This window comes from Salmo trutta, chromosome 6 (assembly GCF_901001165.1).
Source record: "Salmo trutta chromosome 6, fSalTru1.1, whole genome shotgun sequence".
Classification (NCBI taxonomy): domain Eukaryota; kingdom Metazoa; phylum Chordata; class Actinopteri; order Salmoniformes; family Salmonidae; genus Salmo; species Salmo trutta.
The window spans coordinates 5,257,719-5,269,961 of NC_042962.1; positions in this window are offsets into that span (position 1 = coordinate 5,257,719).

Genomic DNA, 12,243 nt, shown 5'->3' on the forward strand with positions numbered 1-12,243 from the left:
TGTCTCTGTGATTTATAGGGACAGGAATTGAGCTGTCTATTGTCATGGAGGGTTGATCTCTAAGCCCACCGATTGGGCAACCTGGCATACCCATAAGGCATTTGGTGAGCGTGTCAGGTCCGTTAGCATAAGTATGGGGGCCAATCTGCTGGGAATGCTCTGCACAGAGAGGGGCCTGTGTGTGTGTGTTTGCTCTGCTGAGCGAACCCCCCCCCCCCCCAAAAAGGTTATTTTACAGGGTGGGTGGAGGCCTTTATTCTGGGGGATCGTGGCTCCCTGCACTTTCTGCCTCAGGGCTCTACAACCCTTTTCCTGGAGAGATACGCTCCAGTTTCTACAACCCTAACCTAGCACACCTGATTCTAATAATTAGCTGGTTGATTAATTGAATCTCTCTAAGAACAGGGTTAGAGAGACCTGATGTAAACCTACAGGAGGGTAGTTCTCTAGGAACAGGGTTGGAGAGCCCTGATGTAAACCTACAGGAGGGTAGCTCTCTAGGAACAGGGTTAGAGAGACCTGATGTAAACCTACAGGAGGGTAGCTCTCTAGGAACAGGGTTAGAGAGACCTGATGTAAACCTACAGGAGGGTAGATAACTAGGAACAGGGTTAGAGAGCCCTCTTCTAAGACAATGAACTAGTGAACCTTTCTTCCTTCCTGTGGAACTAAACTGTAACTCTCTCAGCAAACTAACGCCATTCATTTACCCTCTGTCTATTTTTAATTTATTTATTTAACCTCCATATGTGATCTATACATGTAGAACAGTGGAGCCTGCTGAGGGGAGGACGGCTCGTTATAATGGCTTGAACATTTATTTAACTAGGCAAGTCAGTTAAAAATAAGTTCTTATTTACAATGATGGCCTACAGGGGAACATTGGGTTAATTGCCTTGTTCAGGGGCAGAACGACAGATTTTTACCTTGTCAGCTCGGGCATTCGATCTAGTAACCTTTTGGTTACTGGCCCAATGCTCTAACCACTAGGCTACCTGCCGCCATTACCACTAGCCTGTCCTCCCCAAATAAGGTGCCACCAACCACCTGTGATGTGGAAACTAATTTGGAGAGAAGTCCAGGATAAAGAACTGAGATGTTAGAGGAGATTAGAGAGAGAAGGAGTAAAGTTCTGCTCACTACAAGAGCACAAAGGACCAGGTGTAAATGAAGAGGGTGTCTTTCCCTCAATCTCAGAGCGTAGGAGACAGTGGAGAAGGACGAGACTGTTTCCTACTTCATCTATCTTCCGCTTACAGAAAACACAGACAGTTCTGTGTCCATGTCTGATCTGTCTGTGTTCCTGTATCTACCACACAGGGTCTGGTTAGTGTGAGGACTGGTGTTGGGGAAGGCTGCTCTCTGTGTGTATACAGTACATTCTGAAAGTGTTCAGACAACTTGACTTATTCCACATTAAGTTACTTTACGGCCTTATTCTAAAATGGATTAAATTACTTTTTTTACTCATTCATCATCACACAATACTCGATAATGACAAAGCGAAAACAGGTTTTTAGAAATGTTTGCGAATGTATAAACCCTTAAAAACAGAAATATCTTATTTACATAAGTATTCTGTGATTATCATTATTTGACCATGCTGGTCATCTATGAACATTTGAACATCTTGGCCATGTTCTGTTATAATCTCCACCCGGCACAGCCAGAAGAGGACTGTCCACCCCTCATAGCCTGGTTCCTCTCTAGGTTTCTTCCTAGTTTCTTGCCTTTCTAGGGAGTTTTTCCAAGCCACCGTGCTTCTACACCCGCATTGCTTGCTGTTTGGGGTTTTAGGCTGGGTTTCTGTACAGCACTTTGTGACATCAGCTGAGGTAAGAAGGGCTTTATAAATACATTTGATTTGATATTCAGACCCTTTACTATGAGACTGGAAATTGAGCTCAGGTGCATCCTGTTTCCATTGATCATCCATTGATTGGAGTAAATTCAATTGATTGGACATGTTTGGGAAAGGCACACACCTGTCTATATAAGGTCTCACAGATAGCGGCTCCCAAGGTTCAATCAAAAAAAATCAAATGTTACATGCGCCGAATACAACAGGTGTAGACCTTACAGTGAAATGCTTACTTACAGGCCCCTAACCAACAATGCAGAATATTTTTTTTTAATGTAAATAATCATATTATATATATATATATATATATATATATATATATATATATATATAGATGAGATAGATAAGAAATAAAAGAAACAAGTAATTAAAGAGCAGCAGTAAAATAACAATAGTGAGACTATATACAGGGGGGTACCGGTACAGAGTCAATGTGGAGACTATATACAGGGGGTACCGGTACAGAGTCAATATACAGGGGGTACCGGTACAGAGTCAATGTGGAGACTATATACAGGGGGTACCGGTACAGAGTCAATGTGGAGGCTATATACAGGGGGGTACCGGTACAGAGTCAATGTGGAGACTATATACAGGGGGTACCGGTACAGAGTCAATGTGGAGACTATATACAGGGGGTACCGGTACAGAGTCAATGTGGAGACTATATACAGGGGGTACAGGTACAGAGTCAATGTGGAGGCTATATACAGGGGGTACCGGTACAGAGTCAATGTGGAGGCTATATACAGGGGGGGTACCGGTACAGAGTCAATGTGGAGACTATATACAGGGGGTACCGGTACAGAGTCAATGTGGAGACTATATACAGGGGGGTACCGGTACAGAGTCAATGTGCGGGAGCACCGGTTAGTTGAGGTAATATGTACATGTAGGTAGAGTTATTAAAGTGACTATGCATAGATGATAACAACAGAGAGTAGCAGTGGTGTAAAAGAGGGGAGGCGGGGGGTACGATGACAATGCAAATAGTCTGGGTAGCCATTTGACTAGGTGTTCAGGAGTCTTATTGCTTGGGGGTAGAAGCTGTTCACAAGCCTCTTGGACCTAGACTTGGCGCTCCCGTACAGCTTGCCGTGCGGTAGCAGAGAGAGCAGTCTATGACTAGGGTGGCTGGAGTCTTTGACAGTTTTTAGGGCCTTCCTCTGACACCGCCTGGTATAGAGTGCTACACAGTTTGTTTCTGTTTCAAGCCTTTCCCAAACATTAACCCTACACTGCCCTAAGAGAATAGGGTGCCATGTAGGAAGGACACAGACATAACTGATGAATAGTTGTTATCCACAGACTAATATTCTTGACCAATGCTAGATCGCCATCCTCTGGTGAACAAAAGAACTGCACAAAAATGCAAGCCTCATCATTGCTTCACTGTCCTGTGCTTATCAATCAGTTACAGTGCCATCTACTGGTAGTCATGGGAAGTGCAGCCTAAAATGATTAGCTGTGCCTTCTCAGATCCCACCACTAGGGGGTGGTATTTTCCTTCATACTGAAGACAACACTTATCCAGCAATGAAGAAACCCATTAGGAATAAGATGAACTTGCACCAAGAGTGGATCTATTTTTTTTTCCCTCACATCCTCCCTCCTCGTCTCCTTCTCAGAGCACATTGGAGCAGAAGATCCATTGACTGGTTCCTTCCCTCAGAGTGGGATCTCCTCCTCCAAGGCATTCTGAGAAGGAGGCAAGGAGAGAGGATGCAAGGAATTGAGGAGAGAGAATTGAGAGACAGCCAAGGAGAACACACCCGTTGATGCTGATCTATGGTCATGGGTGCATTATATCCCCTCATGGTTTAAGTAAAGGTTTGGGGAGGGTAAACTGATCCTAGATCTGTGCCTGTGGGTAACAGAGACACCTCCATGTTTTCTCATTAGCACAACACAGCATATTTAAATGTTACATTTTTCATTTATTCTTTATTTAACTAGTGTACATTACCTATATAGTGCACTACTTTTGACCAGGGCTCGTAGGGTGCCATGGGGCTCTGGTCTAAAGTAGTGCACTATATAAGGAAATAGCGTTCCATAGTGCACTACTTTATACCAGAGCCCTATGTAGGGAATAGGGTGGCATAGGGCTCTGATCTAAAGTAGTGCACTATGTAGGGAATAGGGTGTAGTAGTGCACTACCTTAGATCAGAGCCCTATTACACCCTATTCCCTGCATAGTGCACTACCTTAGATCAGAGCCCTATGTCGGGAATAGGGTTCCATAGGGCTCTGGTGTAAAGTAGTTCACTATATAGGGAATAGGGTGCCATTTGGGATACACTTGTAACGCGGGTCGTATAAAGGGGACCAAGGCGCAGCGTGTAGAGTGCTCATTTCTTGACTTTAATAAAGACACTTCAACAAAACTACAGCCAACAGTTCCGTCAGGTACACTTGACAAGACGGAAAAAAACTAGCCACAAAAACCCAGGAAGAGAAACCCCTACTTAAATATGATCTCCAATCAGAGGCAACGAGGACCAGCTGCCTCCAATTGGAGATCAACCCAAAAAACAACAACATAGAAATACGAAACCTAGAACACAAACATAGAAATAGAAAACATAGAAAAACACAAAACACCCCCTGTCCCGCCCTGACCTACTCTACTATAGAAAATGACATCTTACTAGGGTCAGGACGTGACAGCACTAAGGTGATCATGTAGGTGATATTTGTATTGATGGGTCATTCCTCCAATTTGGTGCTTTTTGAGAAGTTTTGTCACTTGGTAAAAAAGTGTATACTAATAATGCTGATTTCGCCACGTTTTTACATTCTGTAATAATGAGGACATGTTTAGCTTCATACAAAACATAGTTTCACTATATTGAAACAAGTTCAGTTCAAGTGACAGGGTTGACCAACGTAACAGAATCACTAATCACATTAAATAAATAATTATCTTTAGAAATGATTTTGTCAAAGCAACAAAATAACTAGGTTAAAACCTTCCGAGAAGGGACACAGGAACATGTCAAAATGCTGAATTTTGTTTTTGTATCACTTTAGCAAGTATTTTTTCAAAATCATATGTATTGAATTCTCCATGTGGTCTATATTAAATGACACTTCATTTACTATTACAGGCTTTTACAATTCAATATTGGTGCACAATTTCTACTGAAAGGTCGACTTTGGTCAAAAACGCTAAAATCACCGCTGCAAACTATATAACTGATCAATGCCGTACTAGCATAGCTGCGGGAAGTTGGGATGCCGAGGGTGCTGCAGCAAAAATACAACAAATAATATATAGCCTGAAAACAAATATAAACGCAACACGCAACAATTTCCAACATTTTACTGAGCTACAGTTCATATAAAGGAAAACAGTGTAACGGAGACGCAGGGAGTCAGGAAGCAGGAAGCAGGTGCAGTAGATGAGTTTAACAGGAACATGGAGTCAGGAAGCAGGTGCAGTAGGTGAGTTTAACAGGAACATGGAGTCAGGAAGCAGGTGCAGTAGGTGAGTTTAACAGGAACATGGAGTCAGGAAGCAGGTGCAGTAGGTGAGTTTAACAGGAACATGGAGTCAGGAAGCAGGTGCAGTAGGTGAGTTTAACAGGAACATGGAGTCAGGAAGCAGGTGCAGTAGGTGAGTTTAACAGGAACATGGAGTCAGGAAGCAGGTGCAGTAGGTGAGTTTAACAGGAACATGGAGTCAGGAAGCAGGTGCAGTAGGTGAGTTTAACAGGAACATGGAGTCAGGAAGCAGGTGCAGTAGGTGAGTTTAACAGGAACATGGAGTCAGGAAGCAGGTGCAGTAGGTGAGTTTAACAGGAACATGGAGTCAGGAAGCAGGTGCAGTAGGTGAGTTTAACAGGAACATGGAGTCAGGAAGCAGGTGCAGTAGGTGAGTTTAACAGGAACATGGAGTCAGGAAGCAGGTGCAGTAGGTGAGTTTAACAGGAACATGGAGTCAGGAAGCAGGTGCAGTAGGTGAGTTTAACAGGAACATGGAGTCAGGAAGCAGGTGCAGTAGGTGAGTTTAACAGGAACATGGAGTCAGGAAGCAGGTGCAGTAGGTGAGTTTAACAGGAACATGGAGTCAGGAAGCAGGTGCAGTAGGTGAGTTTAACAGGAACATGGAGTCAGGAAGCAGGTGCAGTAGGTGAGTTTAACAGGAACATGGAGTCAGGAAGCAGGTGCAGTAGGTGAGTTTAACAGGAACATGGAGTCAGGAAGCAGGTGCAGTAGGTGAGTTTAACAGGAACATGGAGTCAGGAAGCAGGTGCAGTAGGTGAGTTTAACAGGAACATGGAGTCAGGAAGCAGGTGCAGTAGGTGAGTTTAACAGGAACATGGAGTCAGGAAGCAGGTGCAGTAGGTGAGTTTAACAGGAACATGGAGTCAGGAAGCAGGTGCAGTAGGTGAGTTTAACAGGAACATGGAGTCAGGAAGCAGGTGCAGTAGGTGAGTTTAACAGGAACATGGAGTCAGGAAGCAGGTGCAGTAGGTGAGTTTAACAGGAACATGGAGTCAGGAAGCAGGTGCAGTAGGTGAGTTTAACAGGAACATGGAGTCAGGAAGCAGGTGCAGTAGGTGAGTTTAACAGGAACATGGAGTCAGGAAGCAGGTGCAGTAGGTGAGTTTAACAGGAACATGGAGTCAGGAAGCAGGTGCAGTAGGTGAGTTTAACAGGAACATGGAGTCAGGAAGCAGGTGCAGTAGGTGAGTTTAACAGGAACATGGAGTCAGGAAGCAGGTGCAGTAGGTGAGTTTAACAGGAACATGGAGTCAGGAAGCAGGAAGCAGGTGCAGTAGGTGAGTTTAACAGGAACATGGAGTCAGGAAGCAGGTGCAGTAGGTGAGTTTAACAGGAACATGGAGTCAGGAAGCAGGTGCAGTAGGTGAGTTTAACAGGAACATGGAGTCAGGAAGCAGGTGCAGTAGGTGAGTTTAACAGGAACATGGAGTCAGGAAGCAGGTGCAGTAGGTGAGTTTAACAGGAACATGGAGTCAGGAAGCAGGTGCAGTAGGTGAGTTTAACAGGAACATGGAGTCAGGAAGCAGGTGCAGTAGGTGAGTTTAACAGGAACATGGAGTCAGGAAGCAGGTGCAGTAGGTGAGTTTAACAGGAACATGGAGTCAGGAAGCAGGTGCAGTAGGTGAGTTTAACAGGAACATGGAGTCAGGAAGCAGGTGCAGTAGGTGAGTTTAACAGGAACATGGAGTGAAGCCAGAAACAGGATACTACCTAATGGGTTGATACAACAGAGTGCTGGATAAAGAGGAAGTAATCAGGAAGTGATGAAGTCCTGGTGTGCCTCATGATGATTGTGGTTTGTGGAATGTTGTCCCCAGTCCTCTTCAATGGCTGTACTAAGTTGCTGGATATTGGCGGGAACTGGAACCCGCTGTCGTACATTTGTAAAACATTAATGGAAAATGAAATGCTAATACACTTTATCTTGATTACATAAGTTGTCAATCTCCTGAGTATCTACATTCTTTATGAATGTAGTGGAGTAAAAGTAGTCAAAAATATAAATAGTAAAGAAAAATACAGATACCCCAAAAAACTACATAAGTTGTATTTTAAAGTGTTTATACTTAAGTACTAAACACAACTGGTAGTGGCCAGTGAACATCAAAGCTAAGCAGGGCTGGGTTTGGTTAAAACCCTGGATGGGAGACCAAATGAATAGAAGGCACTGCTGCAGGATAACAACATGTCAACACCTATTACAAATGAAAAACCAGCCATGTTGCGGACCACGACGTCTTGCTCCCGGACAAGCTAAACACCTCCGCCCCCTTTGAAGACAACACAGTACCGCTGACACAGGTGGCTCCTAAGGACTGTGAGTTCTCGTTCTCCGTATCCGACGTGAGTAAGACATTTAAGCGGGTTAACCCTTCCAAGGCTGCCGGTCCGGACGGCATCCCCAGCCGCGTCCTCAGAGCATGCTCAGACCAGCTGCCTGGAGTGTTTACCGACATGTTCAATCTCTCACTATCCCAGTCTGCTGTCCCCACTTGCTTTAAGATGTCCACAATTGTTCCTGTACCCAAGAACTCTAAGATAACTGAACTTAATGACTATCACCCTGTAGCACTCACTCCTGTCATCATGAAGTGGTTTGAGAGACTAGTTAAGAAACATATCACCTCCACCTTACCTGACACACTGCAATTTGCATACAGCCCCAATAGATCCAAAGATGATGCAATTGCCATCACACTGCACACTGCCCTATCCCATCTGCACAAGATGAATGCATATGTAAGAATGCTGTTCATTGACTACAGCTTAGCCTTCAACATCATAGTACCCTCCAAGCTCATCATTAGGCTCGAGGCCCTGGGTCTGAACACCGTCATGTGCAACTGGGTCCTGGACTTCCTGACGGGCCGCACATGAGGTGATGAAGGTAGGAAACATCTCCCCTGCACTGATACTGAACACAGGGGCACCACAAGGGTGCGTGCTCAGCCTCGTCCTGTACTCCCTGTTTACCCATAACTGTGTGGCCACACACTCCTCCACCTCAATCATCAACTTTCTAGACAATAAAACAGTAGTAAGCCTGATTACCAACAACGATGAGACAGTCTACAGGGTTGAGGTGAGGGCCTTGGTGGAGTGGTAACAGGAAAATAACCATTCCCTCAACGTCAACAAAACATAGGAGTTGGTCGTGGACTTCAGGAGACAGCAGAGGGAGCACGCCCCTATCCACATCGACGGGACCGCAGTGGAGAAGGTGAAAAGCTTCAAGTTCCTTGGCGTACACATCACTGACCATCTGAAATGGTCCACCCACACAGACAGTGTGATGACAAATGCGCAACAACTCTTCTTCAACCTCAGGTGGCTGAAGAAATTCTGGCTTGGCTCCTAAGACCCTCCACAAACTTTTACAGATGCACCATTGAGAGCATCCTGTCGGTCTGCCTGGCATGGCAACTGCACCGCCCACAACCACAGGGCTCTCCAGAGGAGGGTACGGTCAGCCCAACACATCCCCGGGAGCACACTGCCTGCCCTCCATTACACCTACAGCACCCAGTGTCACAGGAAGGCCCAAAATATTATCAAGGACATCAACCAACCGAGCCACAGCATGTTCAACCTGCTAAGATCCAGAAGGCATGGTCAGTACAGATGCATCAAAGCTGGGACCGAGAAACAGGAAAACAGCTTCTATCACAAGGCCATCAGACTGTTAAATAACCACCTCTCCAGCCAGTACCCTGCCTTGAACTTAGTCACTGTCACCAGCCGGCTACCACCCGTTACTCACACCTGCACCTTGAAGACTGCTGCTCTATATACATAGACATGGAACACAGGTCACTTTAATAATGTTTACATACTGTTTTAACCACTTTATAAGTTTATACTGTATTATACTGTATTCTAGTCACTTGAATAAAGTTTACATTCTGTTTTACACACTTTATATGTTTATACTGTATTCAAGTCTCTTTAATAATGTTTACATTGTATTCAAGTCACTTTAATAATGTTTACATACTGTTTTAAACACTTTATATGTACAGTTGAAGTCGGAAGTTTACATACACTTAGGTTGGAGTCATTAAAACTCGTTAACAAACTTTAGTTTTGGCAAGTCGGTTAGGACATCTACTGTGTGCATGACACAAGTAATTTTCCCAACAATTGTTTACAGATAGATTATTTCACTTATAATTCACTGTATCACAATTCCAGCGGATCAGAAGTTTACATATACTAAGGTGAATGTTCTTGGGGCTATGTGGGACGTTAGCGTGCCACCCGTGGCGCACCCTATCAACAGCAGGTGCATTTCAAGAGCGGCAAATTTGAAACCAAATAAATGTCAAAATTCAAATTTCTCTAACATACAACTAACTTACAGCCTTTGAAAGATAAACATCTTCTTAATCTAACCACGTTGTCCGATTTCAAAAAGGTTTTACGGGGAAAGCATAAAATTAGGTTATGTTAGGAGAGTACATTGATAATAGCTGTGTGTAATGCATTGTCGATTCAAAGACAGGCGTCACCAAAACCATAAAATCAGCTAAAATTATGCACTAACCTTTTACAATCTCCATCAGATGACACTCCTAGGACATTATGTTAGACAATGCATGCATTTTTAGTTCTATCAAGTTCATATTTATATCTAAAAACAGCGTTTTACTATGGCGTTGATGTTCAGGAAATCGTTTCCCTCCAATACCGGCAGTCAAGTCATGACAACAAATTTTTTTATTAATATTAGAAAACATTGGTAAAATATTATATTGTCATTCAAAGAATTATAGATTTACATCTCTTGAACGCAATGGACTTGCCAGATTTAAAATTAACCTTACTGGGTAATCACACTTTGCAATAATCTGAGCACTGCGCCAGAAAAATACGCATTGCGATACAGACTAACCGCCATGTTGGAGAGATCTAAAATCGAAAATACTATGTAAATAATCCATTACCTTTGATTCTCTTCATCAGATGTCACTTCCAAAGAATCCCAGGTCCATAACGAATGTAGTTTTGTTCAAAAAAGCTCATCATTTATGTCCAAAAACCTCCGTGTTGTATCACATGATCTAAGCCAGCCGGACTTCACTTCACTTCAAGAACGGAAAAAAATATATTTACGTTCGTTCAAACATGTCAAACGTTGTATCGCATAAATCATTAGGGCCTTTTTTAACCAGAACATGAATAAAATTCAAGGCGGACCATTGAGTTCTCTTTTAAAACGTTTCGGAATGAGAGTACCCACCATCAACTCACACGCCAGGTGTCTAATGGGCCATCACGTTCCAAGGCTCTTATTCGGTCAGATCTCAGAGTAGAAGACTCAAAACACTTTGTAAAGGCTGGGGACATCTTGTGGAAGCAATAGGAAGTGCCAAAACAATCCTCACCCCCTTTGTTTTTCAATGGTATAGGCTTAAAGTCAATTCAACACATCAGGTATCCACTTCCTGTCAGAATCTGTCTCAGGGTTTTGCCTGCCAAATGAGTTCTGTTATACTCACAGACACCATTCAAACAGTTTTAGAAACTTTAGGGTGTTTTCTATCCATATATAATAAGTATATGCATATTGTAGTTACTGGGTAGGATTAGTAACCAGATTAAATCGGGTACATTTTTTTATCCAGCCGTGAAAATACTGCCCCCTATACCCTAACAGCTTGGAAAATTCCAGAAAATGATGTCATGGCTTTAGAAGCTTCTGAGGCTAATTGACATCATCTGAGTCAATTGGAGGTGTACCTGTGGATGTATTTCAAGGCCTACCTTCAAACTCAGTGCCTCTTTGCTTGACATCATGGGAAAATCAAAAGAAATCAGCCAGACCTCAGAAAAAAAATTGTAGACCTCCAGAAGTCTGGCTCGTCCTTGGGAGCAATTTCCAAATGCCTGAAGGTACCACGTTCATCTGTACAAACTATATCCATAGTAAAACGAGTCCTACATCGACATAACCTGAAAGGCCGCTCCGCAAGGAAGAAGCCACTGTTCCAAAACCGCCATAAAAAGCCAGACTATGGTTTGCAACTGCATATGGGGACAAAGATCGTACTTTTTGGAGAAATGTCCTCTGGTCTGAAGAAACAAAAATAAAACTGTTTGGCCAGAATGAACATCATTGTGTTTGGAGGAAAAAGGGGGAGGCTTGCAAGCCGAAGAACACCATCCCAACCGTGAGGCACGGGGGTGGCAGCGTCATGTTGTGGGGGTGCTTTGCTGCAGGAGGGACTGGTGCACTTCACAAAATAGATGGCATCATGAGGGAGGAAAATTATGGGGATATATTGAAGCATCCTCTCAAGACATCAGTCAGGAAGTTAAAGCTTGGTCGCAAATTGGTCTTCCAAAATGGACAATGACCCCAAGCATACTTCCAAAGTTGTGGAAAAATGGCTTAAGGACAACAAAGTCAAGGTATTGGAGTGGCCATCACAAAGCCCTGACCTCAATCCTATAGAAAATTTGTGGGCAGAACTGAAAAAGTGTGTACGAGCAAGGAGACCTACAATCCTGACTCAGTACCACCAGCTCTGTCAGGAGGAATGGGCCAAAATTGACTTAACTTATTGTGGGAAGCTTGTGGAAGGCTACCCGAAACGTTTGACCCAAGTTAAACAATATAAAGGCAATGCTACCAAATACTAATTGAGTGTATGTAAACTTCTGACCCACTGGGAATGTGATGAAGGAAATAAAAGCTGAAATAAATCATTCTCTATACTATTATTCTGATATTTCACATTCCAAAAATAAAGTGGTGATCCTAACTGACCTAAGACAGGGACTTTTTACTAGGATTAAATGTCAGGAATTGTGAAAAACTGAGTTTTAATGTATTTGGCTAAAGTGTATGTAAACTTCCGACTTCAATTGT